The following is a 24,818-nucleotide window of genomic DNA, read 5'->3' as shown; positions in this document are numbered from 1 at the left end:
GCCTGTAGTAACCTTTCAAAAATGTCACTGATGCTTGTTGCAAAGCTGTGGTGTGTTCTTCTGATGCTTGTCTCCTGCAGCTGTGTCCTGGTTTAGGCTGGGATAGAGTTAATTTTTCTTCTTAGTAGCTAGAGTAGTGCTCTGGTTTGGATTAATTATGGAATTTGGTATGAGAAGAATGCTGATAATACACTGACGTTTACGGTTGCTAAGAGATCAAGGACTGTCCAACTCCCTGTGTCCTGTCCATGTGCAGGTGTACAAGAAGCTGGGAGGGGGCACAGTCAGAGCACTGAACACAAACTGGCCAATGGAATACTCCATATCATGTAAAATCATGCTCAGTATATAAAGGAGGGGTGACCAAGAAGGAGGCGGGTTCTCTCTTGCTTCTGGCAATGCAGTTGTGGGATCTTGCTGCTTTGGGATCGCTCGGCGGGTGGTGAGTAATTGCATTGTGCATTACCTGATTGTACTTTCTATTATTGTTGTTGTTTTATTTTATTTCAATTAATAAACTCATTTTATCTCAACCTACCTGTCTCCTTTTAGCCTTCCAATTCTAACTCCCATGCCCTGCGCAGGGAATGGTGAGCAAGTAGCTGCCAGCTGGGTTCAAACTACAGCAAGCTGTCAAGAAAGCAGAAGGCTGACATAAGCTTTCAGTTTTGTTGTGTGACTAGACTGAAGGAAATTAAGATTGTGTGCTCACACCTGTCCTGGAATGAAATTGTTTTGCTGTGTACTGCAGCAGCATGTGGGTGCAGTAGTTGTAAAAACAGATAATGTAAAGCTGTAACAAGGGTGAAAGTATTGGAGGGGACAATATGTAAGGACAGAGAATTATGGAGTATTTTGCTCTGTAAACTAGTAACTCTCATGCTTTTTCTTCCACTGCTGTGTATTTGAGTTGCATTCTTCAACTCTGACATTCTGACTACTCTCTGATATCTCGCCTGCAGGTCTTGATCTACCCATCACCAAGGACTGGAACATTGTGATAACTGAGGAAAACAAAGCACCTGTTGAACTCAGCCCTGTGGTAAGGAGAGGTCTGCTACAAGGACATCAGCTTACAGTAAAAATATAGGGTAATGCAACAGAAAAAAAAGCTCTGCAAATCAGGATTTAGCCTTCATTCAGAAATGTTTCATTATAGGATTTGGCCCAAAATTCCTTAAAATTCCCTTGCTTAAAATGAGAAAGGAAGCATGTGAAACTTCACCTCTCTTCAGGATTGAGATGTTCTTGATCTATTAATGCTCAAGTGTAGCCCTATTCCTAATAGAGTGGAGGAGAAAACACCCTGAAGTGTGGTGCTCCACCTCCTCCACACACCATACACTGATGTGCTGGAGGATCTTTGCAAGGAGGTTTGCCTTATTTTCACGTCATGTGCTTTTCTGACAATTGTGACACCAAATTTGAGGAGAACAATAACATACTGTTTTCTTTCCCAAGTGTATCTTCTGCTTAACCAATTCTTGCTCCATCTCTCAGGCTCCATCCTCTTTTTAATGTTTCCACTTCTGCATTTTAGAATAGCATATGCTATTTTCTAAGCCAGCCCTTTTTAAAGGTATTATTTGACTAAACTCCCTCTGCAGTAACCTGAGCAGCTGAGTTTGTGTTTGTTACCTACTGTATGGTGAATACGTTACAATGATTGTTGTGGCTCATGAGGAGCAGCACCATCAGAGGATTGTCTCCTTCAAATTCACATTAGGAGTTGGACATTGTTCCATGGGCTTAGTAGATGCACAGGTTTTAGGGCCAGAAGGAGACATTATGATCAATGCATCTGGCTTCCCATGTAAAAGAGACCTCAAAAATTCACCAAGTGACTCCTGTGTCAAGTCCAGTAACACACACTGGACCTGGAGCATACGTTCTAAAAAAAAAAAAAAAAATCTGTTCTTGTTTCTTAACTTTTTGGGGAACAGAATAAATATTCTTCATGTTCATCCCACTTAGTTATTCTAGAGGGTAATGTACTTCTCTGTTAAAATATGTATGTGATAAGCAATTTAGATTTTTCCCACTTCAAGCCACTGTTTCCTTTGTGCTTTTGTCAGCTGGGTAAGTATCAGAAGTTTTCTTATGTAGACAGGAGGGCCAGGGTCTAGTCACTTCTGACCTTGTAAATATTTCATTATCAGCTGAAGAAACTGACTCATTATATTGTGTCTTGCCTTAAAAAACCACTTAATTACATATACACAGAGTGAAACTTAGGTCTCTCAGGAAGGCAAGCCCCAAAACACACACATTTAACTTTGTAGATGGAAATGAGACTCTGATGTATATAGCTTGTGATGAAACTCTCCTCATGACAGTGAATTTGTCTAAGATGTTTCTGAGCTTCACACTTAGCTTGGCAGTCTGTATACTGATCCATGGCAGAGATGCATCGCAGTGAAATAAAACAATTCCTCAGTAGATGGTTTGAATGACAAACCAAGCTCCAGTTAGTTTAATTTCAAACCGTCTTAATTCTGAAACGATGATATTACAAAAATGGCTGTTGAATTACATATTTTCTATATCTGCCTTGTAAGTGTCTATGAAAAAAACGTATTGAAAATCTTTGGCTTCAGGATTGGAGCCTGGAGCCTGCAGTTAGAAGACAGACAGTGCCAAAGGGGACAAGGCTTGTGGCAGAAGGAAGGTTTGTGCCCTGTACAACTTTAGAAGGAGCAGAGTTACTTGCTGGAGGAAAAGGGAGCCTTGGGGACTGGACTGCTTGATAAAAGGTGGAGGAGAGTGAGACTGAGAAGAAAATTAGGGTTTCCTCAGGCAGCTGACTGGTGGAAGAGGGTTCCCAAGGCAAAAGCATGTTTTTGTGTGGGAGCCTGGAGGGTATCAAATCCCAGAAATCAAAACAATGGAGGATAGGAGGCTAGAAACTAAGAAGAGTATGAAGATGGAGGAATACAGATAATATGGATGGAGTTGTGTTAGTTTTTATTTTAAACAAACTTTCAAATTATTTTGTTTCTAGCCACAGGCAGGGATGCTGCAGTTGCATTACCACAGGTTGACTTTAACTGCAGTCCAAATATTTCAGTTAAATTAACCATGTCCTCTTGATTACGGGCTGCTGCTTAAACTTTCATTATCATGTGAATTTTTTGTTTGTTTTGTTTGAAATCTGTGGGAATTCTAAAATGGACAAATTTTACTCCAGTTATACCCCAGTAAATTTGGAGTAAAGTTAATTATTCAAATTGAGCTTGTGAGGACTTAGCAAATAAAAATGAAGCCATGTTCAGCTGTTTTAAATAACACAAACTGTAGAAACAGTGGAGAAACTATGCTGGACTATGGACTCACAGGAGACTTTCAATGTCTTGGGACTTATGCTACAGCTTCACCTTTTTTCTTGCATATCTTCTGAATGCATTTCAAGAAAATTCCCTTGTGCTTGCAGTTGGCACAGAGGGGTTTGCCATGATGCTGGGCCTCCTGGTGACAGGGGGAACTGCTGCCCTTGAAGGAGAGTTGTTCTTTTCCAGGTATGGCCATTGGTGGCGGTTTGCTACTCCCCTTTGCCAGCTGTGCTTTTGCTATGCAATGTTTCTTACAACACTCCAGCTAAGGGCTCTGCCACAACCTCTGCTTCATATTCCACTTGTCCTTTTCATCTTTTCCTGCTTTTTGAGAAACTCTCTCCTCATTTTTGCATTTCTCTTTTCTTTAGACTTCAGTAATCCCCTGTTTTTCATACAACTCTTTGTACTTGAAATTTTTGCTAAGCGAAACATCAGTCAGTTTGGTCTTAGCAGCAGGAATAAAAACATATGGAAAGATCATGAGCCCATTATTATTTCCAACACTGTCCCTGTCCCTGTCCCTTTTTTTTTTTCCCCTCTTTGAATCAGTAGCTGTTTTTCTTTCTGTAAAGTAGCTTGAAAGCTCTAGTATGAAATAATCAAATCAGATCAATTGACATGTCAGAAAAGCATCATGACTTTGAAGTAGATTTTTTGTTTAAGTGGTGTTTTTCCATACAAAACAAATTACTAATAATGTCCTAATAACAGTAACTGTTTACCCACTTCATGCTGTCTGTCTCAAATTCAGAATTTTCTGATTTTTCTGTAAGTCAGCAGAGACTTTGTTCCTTTCCTGAGAGATCCCTTTTAGAGCAGACTCTGAAATACAAGTTCCTGTGCATACTGTTGCAACAGACTATATGTGTACATATCTATGCATATATCTATGCTTATATCTATGCCTATGCCTACACCTATGCCTACACCTATACAGATACCTATAGCATTTGTATGCATTTATACATCTCAGGGAATTAAGGATTGATTTGATGGACATGTTTACAAGACTGGCAAATCTGGCCTGTTTTAAACTGCATTGAATTCATTCATTAACAACACACTTGGGGAGTTCTTACACAACGTTATTCAATACCTGTATTTCTACAAAAGTCTGATACAATCATATTCAGTATATGTTAGTCTTATACAATCATACTCTAAATTATCTGTGGGTATACAGTGCCATGGAACTGATGCCACATAGTGAGTCCGTATGGCCAGAGTCCCTGGAGGTTTTTTGTCCTGAGGTCATGGTGAACAGGCTGGAGAAATCTGCAGAGAGAAGAATCAGAACCAAACTGTCTGTGTTTTAATTCTTCTCAGGTTCTCCTTGCCTATGCCAGTTTTCACACTATTTCCCTCTCCAAAAACAGCAGTGCAGGGGCATAGGGTATCCTTTCTGCTTGCTGTGTTGCTTCTTTTGATTTCTCTTGTCTTGACACTCATCCTTCTTCTGTATTTGGGAGGATGTCCTGTCTCTTTGCATGTCTTTGTGATTATCTTGCCCTTTTTTCACCACTTTTGTTACTTGTATACCTCCTATGTGCAACTTCACCAACCTTTGCCTTTTGGATGATCACACTGCTCATATCCTGATTTAAAATTCTACTTGGCTGGCAGTACTACAAAAACTTGCCTGCTATTGCTATATCATTTTAGTACACCCGTATTCAGGTTCAAGGCAAGCTAATATTAATTCTATCTGGATTAGTACATTTATAACTTGTAGGTGACACATGCCTCTGCTCTGACTACAATGCTGACACACCTGATGAATATCTATCAATTCCCCCCATAGTTAGGGGACTGTAGCTTGCAGCAGCAGGATTCCTTCAAAATCCAGAGAAGGACATCTAAAGTGCTTTTCTGGGTTGCTCAAAGAGTCAGAGTGTTTGGGTAACTAACTCTATAGCTTGAAGGAGCAAGAATTACTCTAGAGGCATCCTTGTTAGAGTTGTGTGTCTCCAACTGGATGACTTTCTTAGGGCAAAATGAAAAATACTAATTTATTGAATTTAACAAAAGTAGTGTTGCCAGTTTTTGTGTATATAATCAATCCATTTCAATGAATGAAACATTCACAAGTACTTTTTAAATTGGTATTTCAACATTGAATTTTGAAACTGAATTCTCCTTCCTTCAGTGAAGACATTTCCAGAATTTGTTCATAAGAAACTTTTTTATAGCCGTCAAAATTCTGTGTTTCATTTTTATGTCTGACCAGCGATCTGAAAATTGTTTGCACTTGTGGGGACTGCAAAATTTGAGCAAATAGATGCTGACTGATCTGGTCCCTTAACAAACAATCTTCTCCTATATTAAATATAACCAAAAAATGTAGTGCCTATGGCAATCAGTACAGTTTTATTTAATGTTCTATTTAATAGAGGAATAAATATTGCACAAAATGAGCATAAATTTTCTGGGACTGCAATATTTTAAAGAAAATAAAAGTCAACCCACACAACCAAAGTACAGCCTATATGTAGTGCAGAATATAAGTAGTGCATTGAGTTCTGAAATAAGGGATATTTTGTGTGTTCTATGATTTCGAAAAGATTGCAACATTTTGAATGGGAGAAACAAGTAATTGAGTGAATAATTTTGCAAACTGTTTCCGTTCTCTGTAACTAAAAATATTCAGGATGACTGAAAAATGAGCTGAAAGTTGCACTGTACAGATTGATAGGATTTCTTCACGTGTGTGTTTGTGCGTGTGTGTGCATGCTATAAATAGGCACGTACCACTTCAGCTTGGCCAGAAGTGCCATCAACAAACACATGATCTTCCACAGAATATTTACAATCTGTACCCCAAGGCCCCATAAAAATTAAGGTTTTCAATTTGTCAGGGAAAATCCATAGAAAACATTGGGTTTACTCAGAAATGGTTACCTGTAGCTTTGCTGATGATTTGCAAGTGTATGAGAGGCAATGTACCTAACTTTGGTTTTGACTTGAAAATTGCTGTGAAAAGCATCTTTACTGAGGGTGTATTTTTTCCCCACATATGAAGGGATGCTCCTACACAATCCCTCTGAGAGCCTGCCCTTATTTCTCAGACTGTCTGTTTTCTCCATTTTCTCTCTGTGTGGAACTATGCCATATGTACATGTATCTATTTATTATGCAGTTCTGTTCCTATGAGTGTGCCTGCTGGGACTGCATATTTAGCCTCACTACTGGCTGGACCTGGGGCATGAAACCATGGCACCCTGACTCCATCAGGCTGCCAGAACCAGTACTTTTCATTTCCTGGATTTTCTCTCTTTTAGTTCTTTTATCAGTTAATCACCTTTTCAGGCATTTTCACCTTTGGAAAGAGAAAACAGTTTCAGAGTCTTGTAGACTAATGGTCAGAAATGACATCGCTGCCTTACCTCCTATGCTCCATGGCTCAAATTCTGTTGTTTCCCCTTTGTATATTGCTGGGTGCACGCTTTTGGTCAAGTTTTGTTCCTCAGCACAATTTTCTCCCAAAGTAGCTCACACTACTGCTTAAGCAACAGCCTTGTGTAGTTCCTTTTGCAATGAATGTGAGTTACTGATGGGCCAGGTTGCATCTGAGGTTAGGACTAGCTTACTGTGAATAAAGAGAAGATTTTTTTAGCCCAAATCATGTGGCCAGAAGAAAAGACCCTGCCGTGACGCTGCTGACTCTTTGTTCAGATTTTGATAAGGATAGTCAGAGTTTAGCCATGTATCTGGTAATAAGACCTGTGGGATGCAACAGCTCCAGAAGGTCATTCCAGAGCAAATGGCTCTAGTTATTGGTTTGCAATCTTCTCTTCAATTTTTGGCCTTTTGATTCTTGCCTTTAATTTTATAATCTTTCTCAAGCTTTTGCTGACCTGGCTTATCCCACCCCGTGTTCTGTTGTCTTAAAACTATTTTTTTCTTTAAAACCGGTTCTTTTCAGCAAAATACTGGGTTTGGGGCTTTAATTTCTTTAATGTTTTCTTGAAACTGTGTTTGAAAAACTGTCATATTTGAACCAGTTTTTTTAATTATGTCTCTTCTCTTAGCATGGATTAGCTCACTTTCTAATCTATTTCTGTGACTACAGCTTTATTTCTTGACTTCAGTGTATGTGATCTCTGGAGTCCTCCAGCTTTTCACTATTACAAGGACTTTCTACCTTTATTTGACCGAGGTTTCCTGATTACTCTCTCATTCTTTTTCCCCACAGAGTGAACTAAACTTCCATGCCTTAGCCCAGGTGAAATTTGTGCTACCTTGACATGAATGGGTTTTTAACTGACTCTTAGTGTTTGCAAACAATCATGTGGATCTTGATATTCTATTTTTTAAAAAAAGGCCAACCTTTGAGCTGTTCCCTGTAGTTTGATCAGTGAGGATGAATCATTACAACTCAGTCTCTCCTGGATAATTTGCTAATTATCATGGTCTCAGTCCAGAATCAGTATTAAAAACTTGAGCATTTCAGCTGTCTCGTTGGAAAGTTTTCTCAAGCTGTGTGACTCTACCTTGTGCAGATTGCAAGCCTGTGGTGAAGGGCAGCGCTTTGCGTCTGCAGTGTTTAGTACCTTGTGGTGCTAGCCCTGGTTTTGACAGGGTCAGTAGGTCGCTGCTGCAGCAGTCAGTAATAACTGTCTATAAAGCAATGATCAGAAGTGTGAAGAATACACCGTTGAAATGCATGGTGGGGTTCTAATGTTCAGTCTGATTGAACCTTTATTCCTGTTACTCTCTCCAGTCATTTTGGTTAATCAGGACCTTGCCCTGCACTGATAAAACCTTATGTTATCAGAAGAGAATGCTGAGGACCTTCTACAAAGGTCACTGACCTCAAAGGGAAACACCTCATGATTTGTCCTGCAGGACCATTGGGGCAGGCACTGTAATTGCAGTCAGGGTTGACTGAAGACACACACAGTGAGTCAGTGGTGGCTCTGATTCCTTGATGCGCCACCACAGGGCAAACGAGTAATTAATAACTGATGCTAGTGGTTTAAATGCTCCACTTCAAGTAATATACAAGAAGATATTATTGGGGGAACTACTTAAGCTCATAGGGCAATTTGTAAATGTCTTTGTTTAAAGAGGGTTTTTTTCTTAGGCAATGTGAACTAAAGACATAAAAAAGAGATGGCAGTGATGGCTACCAAAATCTTCAGTTCCTACAGCTTCACATTCTTCAGTCCCTTGGCTCTTCCCCCACTGGTGTTGGTTGCCTTGTGATATGAGTGTGACCAGAAAGGCCATCAGCATTTTCTAAAACGGTCCATCCAGTTCAGATGTCCTGGTACAGACTCAGCAACTTCTGTGAAGAGAGGGATCTGTGCCACACACCCTACCCTAGGGTGACCCTAGGATGGATATGATATGACAATTTTTGTGATTCTTGCGACTGAGATAATGAACAATCGAGAAGCATCCAATTCCTCTTTTTAAAAATAGTTAATAAATAAAAGTGATAATACAAATTTTAACAGTGTGGAAATCACTAGGCAATAAATCTGAAGCACACACATTCCTTTCCTCTCCAGGCTAGAAGTAAATTCAAATGTAATTTATCAAATGTATCCAATATCCAATGTAAGGGCTCAAGAAATAGAAGCACTATCAATAAATTATTTAAAATTTAATCAGAGATATCCATAAAAGAGAAACAGAAACAGCAGAACATGGAAAAAAGTTGTTCATAATGCATTGAAACAAACACTGTAATTCGAACAGAACAAAGTGCATACTTAAGGTATATCGTATACTTTTATTTTAAATCAAACTTTTAGTAGAGTCTGTTCAGACTACTCAAAGCTTGAAACTCAATGAATAAAACTCTTAAAAATGAAGGTGCAGATGTAAGATTTGGAGGAGAATTAATGTTATCCCATTCGCTGATAATAACTTGAGAAATGCTTGAAAGTTAGTAAAAACAAGGAGTTATAAAAAGGTCTAATGGCAACAAAACCTTTTTGTAGAGCACTTTTTCTCCTTTTTCCTTCCCTTCCCCTCCTCTCCCTTCCCAGCTCTTAACAGCAGCTGTGAGAATATAAATATCTTTGCTTACCAGAGTGGGTAAGGATAAAAGTGGGGAGGGATAAGAGTTTAATTCAGTAAAATTTAATTGCTGTGCTCCATTTTTTTTCTTACTATTGTTTTTCTGAGTGGGACCATCATGAAGTGGTAGATGTCCAGGTATGTTAAACTAGACCTAACCTGTAGTTGGGCAGATATTTCTTGCAAACCTTTTGTAACAAAGAAAAGGAAATCAGGTTCTTCATGAAAATTTTTTCCTCCCCAAATATCCTGCTGTGGTGAAAATTCTTTTATTGGGAGATACAAAACTTTTAACCATAATTATTTCCCCACCTCTGTATTTTTCACTTACAAATAACCTCCTTCTCTAAGTTCTCCCACACACTCTAAGTGTGGTAGCACCCTTTCCCCTGACAGGAATTACCTCTGTTATCCAGGTCAGAAATATGCAAATGTTGATTTCTCCCCCAGAGCAGTTCTCTATGTTTTAATGTGCGTATGTCCCCAGACAACACCATGTCGCTTGTCACTTGTACTTGTCAACTTTTATCACCTTCTTTGCAAGATGCTCAATGAGCAAAATTCCAATGAGCAAAAATGGAAGAGGGCTCTTCTGAACTGGTCCTAATTATTCCAAAATGATTGAACCCTGATCCAGATGAGTCAGTGTTGGCAAAGTCTGCTGTTGAAGGAACTAACTTTCTCTCATGGCTGAACATATAATGCTTTGATCTGCTCGCTACTCATTCCTTTGAACCTCCTCAGCAGAAACTCCGGATTATTATTGTTTTTTAAGTTTACTTTTAATGCAGAATGTCTCTTCCTTGATTGTGGGCTTTTACAGTAACAGCCTGCACGTCAGTACTAAATTGACTAGGTTGGTTGATAACGAAAGATACAGCACATTCATTTTTTAGTGCCCTCATGCTTCATATTTAATTCTTGTTGTGAGATAAGAATTGGTTTTTCTTCCCCTTCAGCTTCTGTTGTCTAATAATATTTCTGGACTTTTGTTTCTCATTCTGTTCAGCTTTCATGTAGTTTCTGTTTACAGCATCTGTATTGAACACAGTTCTATCCTTGTGTCTGGGGAAACTGGCACATAAGTAGGTCAAAAATCCTCCAGAGTTTATCAACTGGAAATATCTATTCTTCATTGTAATCTCTAATTTCCATTTTCAAATTACATATACTGTGACTCTGAACAGCACCTTGTATGTCACGATGTCCTGAACAGCACCACAGACCTTTGTAAAGGGCATGCTGAAGTCTTTCAAATCACCTCTTTAGCAACCCTCTGCTTTGTCATAAATATTCAGTGTACTGTGAACTTTATTCCTGTTCAAAACTGGAGTATGGGGCATATGGGAAAAAGAACAGGAATCAACTGTGAACTACAGGACATTAAAAATGACATTTTTCAAGATAAATGCACTGCTCTTCTTGCAGCTAAAATTGTCATATCTCCAAAGAAACACAGTATCTTCTATTGCACCTGAAATTCAGATCTTTCATGAGAAAAAAAAATAACATAGAATCAAGTAATGAAAGCTCATGTAGTTATGCACAGGCAACAAGAGTTACGAATGAAAGATGCCAAAGAGAGTTTCATTTTAATACTGCCTAATGTTTGACTGTCTGAATTTGAGCCCTTTGAAAAGTTACCATTAAAGTCCCTCCTTACTTGTATTTTGCCACCTTTTCGGAAGGAATAAGCCCTTCATAACGGAAAATAAGAGTGGATCTCAAGAGATAGAAGAGCCTTGGAGTAACTGTTGCATACAACAGGTTTAAATAGGAGATGTTGGTGAGGTTCACGCCAAATCTGTTGTTATCACAGCGTGGTTTGTAAAGTGCTTAGCAGACAAGATATTTCATAAAGGAACATATAGAGTAAGTTACAAAAAGAAGTGAGCTTCACACACTGAGATGAAAGTGTTGTCAATTAACCAAACAAATGCAGAAAGGGACACTTGGATTACAAAGAGATACTCACTTTGTGAATAAAGTGGAACCATTTCAGTTGAGAGGAATAGTCAATTAATTTCATTAATGGGAAGAAGTAACCAAGCTTTGGAAAGAAGGATTTAGTCTGTCTCAATTTGCTGTAGATCCTAAAAGTCTTCAAAAAGCAAGACAGGCTGTGAAAGCCAAAATGCTCCATAAGGAGAAGATTCTTCCTAATGAGTCAAACAGAGATTCCCTGACAAACTATGTGTTAGGAAAAATTACAAGTTAGTAATTAGAGAGGGTGACTACTTCTGATTCAGTTCAACTGCAAGAGGATTAAGAGCATTCTTTCCTTCGTTTCTTCACTTAAGTCTCTGTAACTATGTTTGATATTCTGGATGTTGTGAATAATTTTATTTGCATTTTTACATTAACTTGGCTTGAGTTAAGAATGATTTCACAGTAAACTGGCTAACAAGACGTTCTTCACACAGCAGCAGTGAACCTATAAACCTGGGCACTGGACACTACCTACCTCCCAGAGGCAGACTCCTTAGAGTATCCCAAGTGTTCTAAAACATATCCCACTGGGAGTGAACTAGGCAGCTAGAGAAGTGGTATCACAAATGTTACAAGAATAATAAGCACCTTTGAATGAGTAAGGGTATCCAGGAAAACTTTCCTGCACTTACCAGATCACTTGGTAGCATTCTTTTCTACAGTGATTTTTCCACTTTGTCATTAAAATACTGATTAACAAGACCTAGGGAAGGGAAATTTTATATTGAGTATTCTGGCTTCTGCCAATGTTCTTACAGGAACTCAAAATACTGAAGAATATAGCCCTGCCCCAAGGAGACAGGGAGCTGGTGATGCACAGAAAGGGGAAGAGACTGGTAGAATTGACACAGTTCTCTGGTAAGGTCTGAGGGCTGATGTGTTTCTGGTCTTGGGGGTGGGCAGTGGGGGAGTTGAGCTTTGTTCGAACTTTGTAAATAAAATTTTGAGAGACATGGGATAAACTGTGTTTGTCCTCATTAACTTTCTGGTAACAAGCATAGTTTACAGTCTGATCAGTAGCTGGGGAATATCTGTTTGACTTATTAGAAAGAATCTTCTACTAAAACCAAGCACTTCCCCCATTTTTAAGCTGGAGTCAGTGCATGCAAACAGGACGAGTGAAGGCCCAAATATGGTTCTCTTCTGCATTGAGGGTTTCCAGATACATGACTTGCATTCTCCCAGAGGAATGCCCAAGACCTGATGGCTAGTAGCTGGGATTTCAGAGTTCCAACCTCATTGCTAATCCCTATTCATAGTGTGTAAAACAGAACAATAATAAAACAGAAACCGAGAGTATCCAATCTCTGAACTGTCACTCTATCACTGGTTTGATGAGTGCCTCAGCTTTGGAAAAGCCAGCTTTGAATTCTTGTTCTACTTAAGGAGGCTTCAAATGGGATCCTGTAGAAAGGATTCATACCATTCTGACTTTATCACACACTGCAGATATCTTCTGGCACACAGAGGGTGTGTTGGGTCAGTAATCAGCAACATACAACTTCTGAAGAGAATTTTGCATTTCTATCAGGAAGGCTAAAACAGTTTCATTTTTGTTCAGGTTGAATAAAAGTTTGGGTTTGCCTCTGAAATGAATAACAAAATTGTTGATCCTTGTTGTGTTGGACATGACTATGATGGAAAATATCATTCGAGTCTGCTTTCATGTGCTTCCCCTGCTTGTATACTTGTAAGTTTGCTTAGAGATGATACAACTGGTTTGGTTTTCTTAAGATTTCCACCCAAATGGTTTTCAGCTGTCATATTATTGCTAAATATATTTAGTGTTCCCTGTTCTACCTAAACCACAGAGAATGGCTTCCTCAAGTCAAAACAAAGGCATAGACTCACTCTCTTAGTCATCAAGCTTTTCCCCTCCTTTATTTCTATCTCAGAAGGTTCTTATTGTCTCACTGAGTTACACACATTTTAAACATGGGTATAAATCCAGCCATCATAGATGAACACAACTGAACAAAATTGTATTACAGTAAATATAATCTCTTTAAATCACCATTTAGGATCACATTTTCATTCAGTGTGAAGAAGTCTGCAAAGTGGTATCATCCAGTGATACTTAAAGGGAGAATACTTCAAATCAGTCTTCAGAGCACTAACAGTATTTCAGGTGTAGTATGAATGGAAAAAAAAAAAAAAGAAACATTATATTCATTTTTTTTGAAGTATGTTTTCTTCCTGCTACTTTTATTGTCACTATCAGGAGGATAGAGAGATATAAACTTTTGGGGAGAAGGGAAATACTTTGTGCTTGGTTATGATCCTTGTTTCTCCTAGATCTGATTTGTTTGATCATAAAGGTCTAATGTTTCCAATTCAAATGACTGCAATTAATTATTTTAAAAGTATATTTCTAGTTTCCAGCTTTTTGTGTGCAAATCTGAGAAATGCAACTTCATATTCCTTCAACATTATTGAAACAGAGGACTTTATTATCATAAATAATGACTTGTTCTGCATTCAGAGAGCCATCTTATTAATAAGAGAGAAAATTAGCATAAAGTTGACCTGATGAACTACATAGGGTAAACAATAGGGCCATTGGTTATAAAATGGCCTAATGTTCTCAATAAACAATCAGGTTTTAATTTTAAAAAAGGACTTGGATATTTCGAATCTATTCTGATGTTATGCCTGAGGCCTATAGTGCCATTAAATAATTCCCTTAATACCATACAGAAGTAACACTGAGCCTCTGTCAAGTCCTAATGGCCAAATAAAGGACCAATGGTTTTTAAGCGTACAGTCTGCAGCCACAGTGCAGTGACTTTTTTTAGTCTGATGGAAGAAAATGAGCAAATACCTCAATGCACTTTAGCAGTAGCAAAGGAAGATAAGTCACATCATGTGGTTTAATCATGTGGCTGTGTCTTCTGGTTCAGCAGCAAACAAGAACTCAGAATAAGACCATCAGGCAAAGAAGCAGGGTCTTGTATGAAGGACTTCAAGGACAAATGCCCTTTGACTTCTGTGGTCTGACATCAGGACTATATGAACAAGGCTCTAACTATGGCTGTTTGTGACTGTTCTAGTTTAGGCTAGGATAGAGTTAATTTTTCTTAGTAGCTAGATTAGTGCTGTGCTTTGGATTCAGTATGTGATTTCTTATGAGAAGAATGCTGATAAAGCACTCATGTTTTCAGTTGTTGCTAAGAGATCAAGGACCCTCCAATTCCCCAGGTCCTGCTCATGTGCAGGTGTACAAGAACCTGGGAGGGAGCAGAACCAGAGCACTGGACCTAAAATGGCCAGCGAAATACTCCATATCATGTAAGGTCATGCTCAGTGTATAGAGGAGGGTCAGCCAGGAAGTAGGGGGTTCTCTATCACTTTCCAGAATTGCGATTGCAGGATCTTAGTATTTTGTGATTGCTAGCAGTGAACAGGCTGGGTATCGGTGGGTGGTGAGCAATGGCATTGTGCATTACCTGTTTGTACTTTCTATTATTGTTATTATTGCTTTATTTTATTTCAATTATTAAGCTGTTTTTATCTCATCCTATGATTCACCCTTTACCCCTCCAATTCTCTCTTCTACCCCCTGGGCAGAGGGAGAGTGAGTGAGCAGCTGTGTGGTTTGGCTGCTGGCCCGGTTCAAGCCATGACACTGACCTACTGGTATTTTCATTATGAAAGGAAAGTTGTTGCAAATGGGCTATTGTAATATACAGTTTAATTTTTAAGTGTTTTGTATAGCCTTCTCAGAAGTTGTGTGATAGTAAATGTATGTTCTTTCTGCACTATTTTCTCATGTGCTTGGTAAGATATGTACAAAAGTATGGGTTTGCCCAGCAGACTGTTAAATCACTACTACTGTAAACTCAGTTAACAGCATTTGAGGGTGTGTAGTCTGATGCAGTTCAATCTTATTACGGCACACTCTGAAAATGCACAATTGCTATTTCAGGCTGCTGTAGATACTGGCATATCTTCTGCACATGGCTTCTGAAGAAGAATGCTCTTTGGTGATTTTATTTTTTTGCCAGAGGTGATGGTTTGAGGCAAAGATGAGGCCACCCCATCCTGCAGTGGCCTTTGTAGGGACCTGTGAGCAGTTATTGCAACCCTGAACCAAAGAGATGTCCAGTTCTTGGTCACAGCAAGGCGAACAGGCCACTCACCTGCCTCTATCCCGTCACCAAAGTTCAGGGAAGAAATAATAAAGAAAGGGAGTGGAGAATGATGATTTAAAGATGCAGAAAACTAAACAGGCCCCTAACCCCCTGCTCTGCCTGTCCTCAACCTGCCTTTCACATCCAGCCTTTTGCAGAGTAAATGCTGCAACTTCTGACACCTCTGATGCTGCAGCAGCTTGAGAGGTGGGTGTTGCCCATGGAGCAGCCTCCATGTCTTCTAAACAGCACTTCCCAGACACCGCTAAACACTGCACCAGGACTGTTGTCCAATTTTCCTCCTTTTCCCTTAGCAGGCTGCTGTCTGCTCCTGTGCAGGTGAGGGAGACGTGCTTGCCAGTCTTTTGGGAGAGGAGGAAGGACAAGGTAAGGGCTGTAGAAGTCAAGACAGGCTAGGCAGTTTGGAGATTGATTTTTATGAAACATATTTTCCTCTGCCTGTGATTTTTATTGCACCAGGACTAAAGAAAGGCTTTTCCAGGAGACTGTAGGTACGTTGACCAAACTATTTACTGACAATTTATTTATCACTCTTCCATCCACCTGCTCTTTAGCTAATTGTTACCTTAGCAGACAGGGCACAAAGTTCACAGGGTCAGCAAGTTTTGTAGCCAGCCTTGTGTGGGTGGGAGAAAGGAAAAGGAATAACTTTGATCTTGGTTTTGTCAGCACTCCTTAATTCTCACTCTCACTTAGAAGCCCTGTTATTGCTAATTTTCAGTTACTTGCTAACACAGAAACTAGAACTTTCAGGTGGTGTGGTTCTTTAATTATTTTATTCCTAAATAGATTTTTGGCAACCTGTGAAGGAGAAGCTGAATAGGGTGAGGTAGAGGAGTTACTGTTGTCTTGTGGATGTTCCTGAAAAAGTAGCACAATACAATGGAGGGAGGGTGCATAGAAGACACCAGCCTGGAGCTATGACTACATGGGCAGTAGATAAATCTGAGCTATTAGTAAGAGTCCTGTTTCGTCCTTGACTTGGGAACTCCTTTCTGCTGCTTCAATTTTGCTTGCATTAGATATTTATGACACCGTGTGCTGAGCTAGATCAGATAAACCATCAGGCAGAAAATTAACCTCATTTTAAAAAAACAAAAAAAAAATTGAAGCTAAAAAAGAAATTATTAACATGGTCCCAGCAGATCAGCAGGATCAGCTATGTAAATGTTGGTGCAGGGAAGAAAGAAAGGAGACAGATATGTAAACCGTTTTCAGCAGCAGTTTAAATCCAGATTGGTTTGAATTGTGTAAACTTGACCTGATTTGGACTATTGCACATCATGGTCAGCCTTGAGATGAGATTTCTGTGCTCAGATTTTAGACTTCTGGGTAGGATTCAGGTGTCCAGGGTTCAGGTTTAACAAAGGGAACAGCATAACTTTAGACCCAAGCCCTAGGTTTCTGCTTTATGCAGTCTAAAAATTCCCCTTATGACCTCCCTCAGAAAATGTTTCTCTTTTGATTTTGCTGGCACTTTAGCAACTGCTTAGGCATTTTACTGAGGAAAACTTAGTTTTTAAGGCTGCTATTGCACACCAGAAAACCTGCAGTTATATGCTAACAGGGCAATGTAATTATTCCTAGTTGGAACTTTATCACAGAACCATAAAATACTTCAGGCGTTACATCATCTACCCAGTCCAGCTCCCTGATCAAAGCAGGGCCAACTCTGAAGATAGGCCCATTAGTCACCACATTTTGGTTTCAGTTCCTTACTATTCATTTGTTATAAATTAGTTTATTTTCTTACAAATCTATACTTTAAAGGAGTGAAATTAAAGCTGAGGTTTCATTTCCCATGTTGCTCTAGTAATATGGTACACTTCTGTTCCAAGAACCATACACAACAGACAAGCCACAACAAACATTCACTATGGAAGTACCCCATCAGCTGAGTGACAGTCATGTGAAAATAATGACCAGGCAGAGAACCCCTGAAAACTTACCCCTGCTGTGCAAATGAACAGTCTCTAAAAAGCATTGAGAGAGTTCTCTTCATAATTTCTTTGGCAGCTCTGCTTTGCTTTCTGCTGCAGTACTGTACTCTTGATACCTACTTACTGCAGGACACTGAAGTTCCCAAACTTAACTATTAAAGCCCAATAGAGGTTAAAACTGACTGGGATTTTTTAGAAACATTTTGGTGAAAAATATTGATTCATATAAAACAAATCCTTTTAGAAGAACACAGCAGGATCAATGAATTTTTCTTTGGAAGGGGTTTCTGCTCAGTCTCAGACTGATCCAAAGCTAGAGACTTCTGGTAACACCAGTCACCACAAACTCACACAGTGCCAGTTCTCCTGTCTCCAGATTCTCCTGAGTTGCCCAATTCTGAGGGATAAAGGACTGAAAACAGTCCTTCCTGCCCTGATGGGATGTTTTCTTTGATAGGAAGAAAACCTCAAGTCTGGTCTATTTTGAAAGAGTTTGACTTTCTTCTTTTTTATTTGCGATATGAAAGCAAGAGGCAGTAGTCTTTTCAGACCTGACTATTTTTGCTAGAGAAATATCACTTTCAGTTTCAAATGGAAAACTTTGAAAGCTCACAGTTATTCTCATGCAGGATGGCACTCTTCGTTACTTCTCAGCTCCATGGGAAAACATTTGCCCTAATCTTCTTATGAAGGCTTTGGACACAACTTTGCAGTACTAGTAAGGGGTTTTTTTCTTCAGTCTTTTCTAACACATATATTTCATGTTCAGATTCATATTACAGTGAATTTTGACATTCTTATTTTGCAGCTCAATTTTACACTGACTTTTGTCTTGTCATTGTACCTTTATCACCTGTCTCAAAATGCAGAGTATTTTCTGAGAAGTCTTGAAATGTATATTAACACATCCTCTCCAAATACTAGCTACTGACAAGTTGAGTCTTGTGTTATTCTGTTAAGGGCTTCTGTATTTGCATTCATGGGTACATATTTTTTCTGGAACTGGAGCTGCAAATGTATGCAGGATTGATATATAGGGTAGGATTTATTCTCCTGAATCCCTTTATCAAAGAAATCAGTGAGATTTTGTTTACAGTCCTACATGACAGTATATTAAAAACCATCAACAGAAAACATGGTGAAAAGGTTAGCTTCTTTAACAGATAGTTTACTCACAACATTTCTCTCACAGGGAACTCTAAATACCTTCTTATAAATAAATATAGCTAGGAAAATATTGAAGGGTTGGACACTTAAACTTGTAAATGAGTTGGATTTGAGTATAGCAAAGAATCTAGAACTTATTTTGATTTCTGTAACTCTAAAAGTGTAATAAATATGTTAGATTTATTCTCTATCAGGATAAAACTACAAGGGTATATTACAGGCTTTGGATTCTCACATATTCAGCTGTTTTCTAAGGAGGATTGAAAGTGCTGTCCAGGCTGAGGGCATTTTTTGTCACTGGAATAAGCTGGAGTTTCTGAAAAATCAGAGAGGTAATGATCACAGAAAAGCTTCACCTTTTGATTCTTGCTTACGTTCTGTCTCAATTCTCTTTCCTCTCATCTTAAATTTCAATGTGAAATTCAGAGTCCAAGAAGAGAAGCAACAATGTCCTGGAAAAAATGCTTGAAATTCATGCAACCCAAAGCCACATGACTTTGGTTAGTTTTCCTTAGTATTAGCACATAGATTTGGTGGGAATAACTTTGCAGTGTCAGGCCTCCACTCTGCAGAAGCAGTCTTGACATCACTGATATCAGTGGAACATCCCATGGCACCAGATCCACTGGTGAGGATTAGTATCAGGACCATGGGGACAAAAGAAGCTGCTCCCTGTCACTACCTTCACTATCAGGGAGTTACTTTGTCATATTTCTGTGGGCTCTGGTTGTAACAGTTTCCAGACTTGAAGCCTTTATGCTGCACCAAACAGTATGCGCAGGTAGTTACCATAGTTATTTGACTGACATCCTATTTGGTCAATTATTGCAATGGAGTACTGTAGTATTTCTGTAATAAAGAGATGGAAGTATTTGAGTTTACTCTCAGATATTTTAAGGTCAACACTTACTGCATATTTCCAGCAACAACACAACAAACTACGCCTCACTTCAGGAGTCAGCACTTGTTCTTCACATTTTGAAGTTCTTTAAAAGACCCAAGGAGGAAAATAACCAGCACACCTACACGGCATAAATTAAAGCTGCCAATGGGAGAACTAAACTCATACTTCAATTTCATGCAAGTTTTCGTCAAATATTTGGTTTGCTTTTAAATAAAACACAAGCAGGTACTGTTGGAATGATTAGCAGCACTTCCCGAAAGACACAAGTTCAACAGTCTTTATTACATCAACATCATCATCAGTCATTAGCTGAGATCTGTCAGGGTTTTGACAGTACCCCCGCTAGCTTTAGAAGGTAGGCCGAACAGGAGGGTCGTTCTGTCTCTGACTGTGAAATGTGTGCCACACCCGAGAGCTAGCCGAAGAAGGACAGTACATCCCTAATTCAACATTGCATTCTTGATCTTTCTTCAACAGAGCTAAACATAAGTTCAAGTGCCTTTGACATGATAGGCCTTGCTCAAGAGGCATATTTTATTTAATGCATTTGCTTGAATGCTTACAGGAATAATGTGAAAATAAGTTTCTGAGGACTGGAGATATGACATCAGTATCAAAGTTACCTCAATGTTTTCTCAGGGCTTACTCACAGAGGATTTGAGTATATCCTAGGTAATCTAGTTACTTCAGGAAGTTGAAAGAGGAAGTTCCAGGCCAGACTGGTTTGAGACTTCTAGTCACAAAACATTTAGTTCAGTTTCTCAAGTGAAAGTTGTTACGAAAACAAAATTTTGCAAAGATTCTGTTTTGACAGTTTGGCAGTTGACTTAGAACTGGTGAAAAGGCTTTCGTAATCTCAGTAGATGCTTTATTGTGCCACAAACATACCCTTATTATATGTCATATTATATATTATCAGGACTAATGTACTTTGAATCATAATGTTACAGCTTGTTCATGAAGATAAGTAGAAAACAACTTCCCTTGATGGGTACCTCTGATCAGAAAAAGAAAGCAAATTTACCATGGAATGAGCTAACTGTGCCAATTATTTACTGAACCAAAACGTCTCTGCAAGATCTAGGTATATGGCATGTAACTCCCACTTAGGACTAGTAATTTTTGTAACTCACAAAAATTTCTCTGTTCCTGATGTTTTTGAGGACTTGAACTCCCACATCATGAACAAAAGTGGTAAAAGATCATGATTCATTGTATTTTTGCTAGGAGAGTCATGAAATGGAGACACGGTTTATGGACATAAACCTAGTGGCTTAGATTTTGCTTAATACAATGAATATTACTGCAAGAAAGATCACTTTTGTGCTCCACTTCTTAAAAACTGAAAAATGAGACTTTTGAGATTTCCTCAATTAGGTGGTGGGACTCATTCTTATTTATTATATGAAAACACTCAACTGGAACGTACTTTGAATTATCTACCTGACTGTAAGCAGTGTAAAAAAATATTTTTGGTGGTCTTGTTCATCATGGTGAGAAGGTCCAGTATTCCAGCAGTGCATACCTCCAGGCAGGGTCTGAAGGCATAAGAAGAGGCAGAAATGAAAGTGCCTTCATTCCTACAAATATTTCATCATATCTCCTAAGAGGTCTTGACTAGTGACTTATGAAGTTTCATCCCTTTACAATTTTATCTGCGTGGGTCAGTATAACTTGGAATGTGCTTGCTGATTAGAATACACACCCAAATTCTTAAAAAGTTTTCAATCATCTAAAGTTTAGTCATCTAAAAAGTGTCATGTGCCAACAAGCTGCACTATTTGACTGTGAACAAAGGAAAATATTTTCTACTGCAAATTTTAGGTTTCCTACCTAACCTAATATTAATTTGTTTCTCTGTTTTATCCAACAAACCGTATGCAAATGTGATTAAAATGATATATAGACATTGGGATTTCCCCCACCCCACCCCAAATGCTGGAACAAGTGGTGTGGAGGAGTAGAATATCCATCCTTGGAGACATTCAAGAGTCACCTGGACAACACTTTGAGCAACCTTTTCTAAGTTGACCCTTATTTGTGTGGGCAATTTGACCTCCAAATGCCCCTTCTGATCTATATTACTGTACAGTTCTTTAAATTTACCTTAAAAAAAACCCAAAATAAAAACCAAAAAGGTGCATATGTAGGAAATAGAAATATTGACTTTACTGTCCCATCATAGGGTTGACTAGGGATAGTAGACGCATGCTCCTAATGCACTGCAGCTCATTTTTGAGGCAGGCACATGTTAGCAATTCTGAACACAGAGTGAGATGCAAGATGCACTGCAAAAATGATGCTTTTGGAGATGGTTCTCTCACATTTGGAGAAAGCGTCTTCACCAGTGCTCTGTGGAGTCAAGACTTATTTTTATGCATGCCATAATGGCTCAGGCTTCTTTACAAAACGTATCAGTCAAAATTAAAGTAGGCCATATCCTGAAAGCACAGGAATCTGCTTTCCTGTGACCATGTCCCTGGACCTGATGTTGTTATTCCACATTAACTCCATCCCTCCCATACTTGCCTGACGTTACTCCTTATCTTGTTCCCCAACTGTTGCGTGCTGTATATGTAGACATGCTGTGGCTGGGCAGAGTCAGCCATGTGCCTATTAACTAGTTTGCAGGTAGCATCCCATGACTTCCTCTTCCTTAGGGGAAGCCACTGATTTTTTCTGGACCTCTCCCCTGCTTTCCACTTTGATGGAAATTGGTCCAGAGCTTAAATAGATTAATAGCTAAATAGTGCCAAGCATGAAGTTGTGCTCTGCTTGCAACAGCAGACCAGGAACTTTTAGCAAAACATGTTTTGTTAAAAAATGCCAACTCATTGCAGTCCCTGCTTTTCCAGAAAGTGCATCACTTGTGAAAAAAAATCCCAAAACTGTACCAGGAGAAGACTTGCACCTCCAAAGCCAGTATGGACACCAAGTAAGCAGGCATTCAGTGGCATTCATGTATTTTTTAAAATCTCGATGTTCATGGGCTGTTGAACTGGTTTTATTCAAGCAATATCGATATAATTTGTCACACTCTTCAGTCACAATCTTTTACATGTTCTTATCTTGCTGACTGAGCTGAGGCTCTCTTCTAGAACAAGTAAGTTAGTTGGGAATGTGCATCAATGTTGGTACTTAGCAGTATTAACAATTCAATAGAGTTTCAGGAAAATCAGAAACAGCATTTTTGGTAGCCTTTGGGCAAAAGTCACACCTGGCTATGAATTCAGTTTCATGCCTGGTGTTTCAGCACATCATGAATTTTGTGGAGGCTGTTCAAGCTGTCTGCAGTAATCCAGGTAGCAATCACTTTGCAATTGCCAGAGTTAAACTGACAGTTCTAAGAAGGCTTTTGAAATATTACCAGGGAGACCCTGAGAAATAGATTAGCTATTTATACCTGCCTTTCCCACTGCCAGATATCAACAGCAGTGAACAAATTAGATTTGGCTCACAAGGCACACCACCAGGACCAGCAAAATAAGCCTATTTCTGTAACTTTTTTTTTTTTTTTTTCCTGAGCAGTTGTTACAGAGGCTCTCAAATAAACAAACAACTATCAAAAATTTAAAAATTTATTATCAACACAATTAACTAGCCCTCCGCAACTAGTCAATTACAGGTTCAAATGTCTGTGAGAGGAGAACAAAACAATTTCCTAGGATTTAACAACAATCCAAAATGCAGAACAAAGAACCTTTCCTTAGGGTTTAATGACAACTCAAAATGCAGAACAAAGCACCACTTTTTAGGCTTTAACAACAACCCAAAATCCCCTATCGCTTCCTAGGATTTAATTACAACTTAAAAAGCCCTATCACTTCCTAGGATTTAACAACAACCCAAAACACTCTATCACTCACCTAAAAAGTGAGGGCTCTCAACCTCAAGGAACTTCTTAGAGCAGCATCTCAACCCAAGTAACCTCAAAGAGTTTCCTTGGGTGGTGTTCTGACCCAAGGGGAGAGTCCTTGACCGTAGCGTGCTGCTCCAGGGGACAAGCTCAAAATAAAATGGCTCCTCCAGGGAACTCCATTGATAGTCAGGCCAAATCTGACCTGTAGTAAATAGCTGCTCCCATTGGCCAAAGATCCCAACTACCGTGAAGCCCCAAGAGCAAAGGCAATCAATAGCTGGTAAACTTCAGCAGCCAAGAAGCACTGTTTTCATTGGGCAGGTGCACCTGCCAAAAGAGTAGCTTAGTTCATGAACTCTTTTCATTATGTTCATATGCAGAAGTGGTGTTTTTGCAAGAAAAAGAGGAGGCCAACACTTCTTATTGGGGAAAATGGACAGGGTGAGAGTCAAGAGATACTGGGGTGGAATTTATGTGTTTCTTCTTTTTTTGCATTGTTCTCTGTTTTTTATTGCAGTGCCCCAGAATCTTGAAGGAAAGGAGGGAAAAGCAGAGAGGAAGTGCTCCTGCACTTGTTCAACGTTATATCCTTTCTTTCTCCCATCCCCCCATACTCTTTCTTCAGAAATTGTAAAATAATCCTTGGTGTCCCTGTCAGTGTTAGGGACTTCCATATTTAGGATACACATAGGTCTGCAGAAAGTGTTTATCAATTGAGAGAGGAAGAAGCATATAGTCTCAGAACACTGAGAGAGATGCCCTCTAGTCCCAAGATCCCCCTAATCTTGCAGCAGTTCTTGTTGGCGACTAAACACCATTGGAATCAGCCAGCGGCATCTGGATTCATCTGACTTCATGAGTGTGTCTGTGTTGGCTCCGGAACAGGTAATGATTTCTCTGCATGGAGAGGTGACCAGTGTTGGGAGTGAAATTCTTCTGTGATTCATCTCATCCTAAAGTGGACTCCTACACTGGCCAAGTCAACCTCAGGAGAGGATAATCCTCCACTGGGAGGATTCTCATCCCCTCCCCCTTGACTGAACAGGGGAGATAGACAATTCAGGTGTGGACACCTGCATGGCAAACAGCTGAAATAAAGTGAAATGAATTTCACTTGTGTAGGGCTCCTCTTTTTCATTTGTCTTTTCTGTGTCCATTATCTTTTTCCATTTTCATTTCCTTTGTATATTTCCTTTTAACTTCATGTTTCTTTCTGTTCAAAAACGTAATCCTATGACAAGTATTTCCTCCACTGTGAGTGTGTTTGATGCCTCTGTGAATCAGGAGTGGATTTTATGAGTGTGTAGAGAGAATTGGGAGTGAGGATTATGTAATTTCTCTAGCATACTATTATATGTAAGGATCCAGCAGAAATTGTGAAGAGAGTACAGGGTGTTGATACTAGCACCTTTTTGTTGATCACGCTAAAGCTTTCCTTCCACTAACTCT

General features: G+C 39.2%; 1 long non-coding RNA gene across 2 annotated transcripts; it reads left to right on the top strand.

Moving 5' to 3' along the window:
• The first annotated feature begins 278 nt into the window (after positions 1-278).
• Positions 279-24,482, top strand: LOC141918377 (uncharacterized). 2 transcript variants are annotated; one of them, XR_012621669.1, is made up of 5 exons: positions 279-442; positions 963-1,042; positions 3,431-3,515; positions 22,366-22,445; positions 23,887-24,482. It is a non-coding gene; the product is annotated as an uncharacterized LOC141918377 (long non-coding RNA). The 2 variants fall into 2 exon arrangements; XR_012621670.1 differs by lacking the exon at positions 3,431-3,515.
• The last annotated feature ends 336 nt before the right edge of the window (positions 24,483-24,818 follow it).

The sequence above is a fragment of the Strix aluco genome, chromosome Z (genome assembly GCF_031877795.1).
Source record: "Strix aluco isolate bStrAlu1 chromosome Z, bStrAlu1.hap1, whole genome shotgun sequence".
In the NCBI taxonomy this organism is placed as follows: Eukaryota; Metazoa; Chordata; class Aves; order Strigiformes; family Strigidae; genus Strix; species Strix aluco.
Note: the sequence above shows the minus strand (reverse complement) of the source record. Positions and strands in the feature narration are given on the sequence as shown.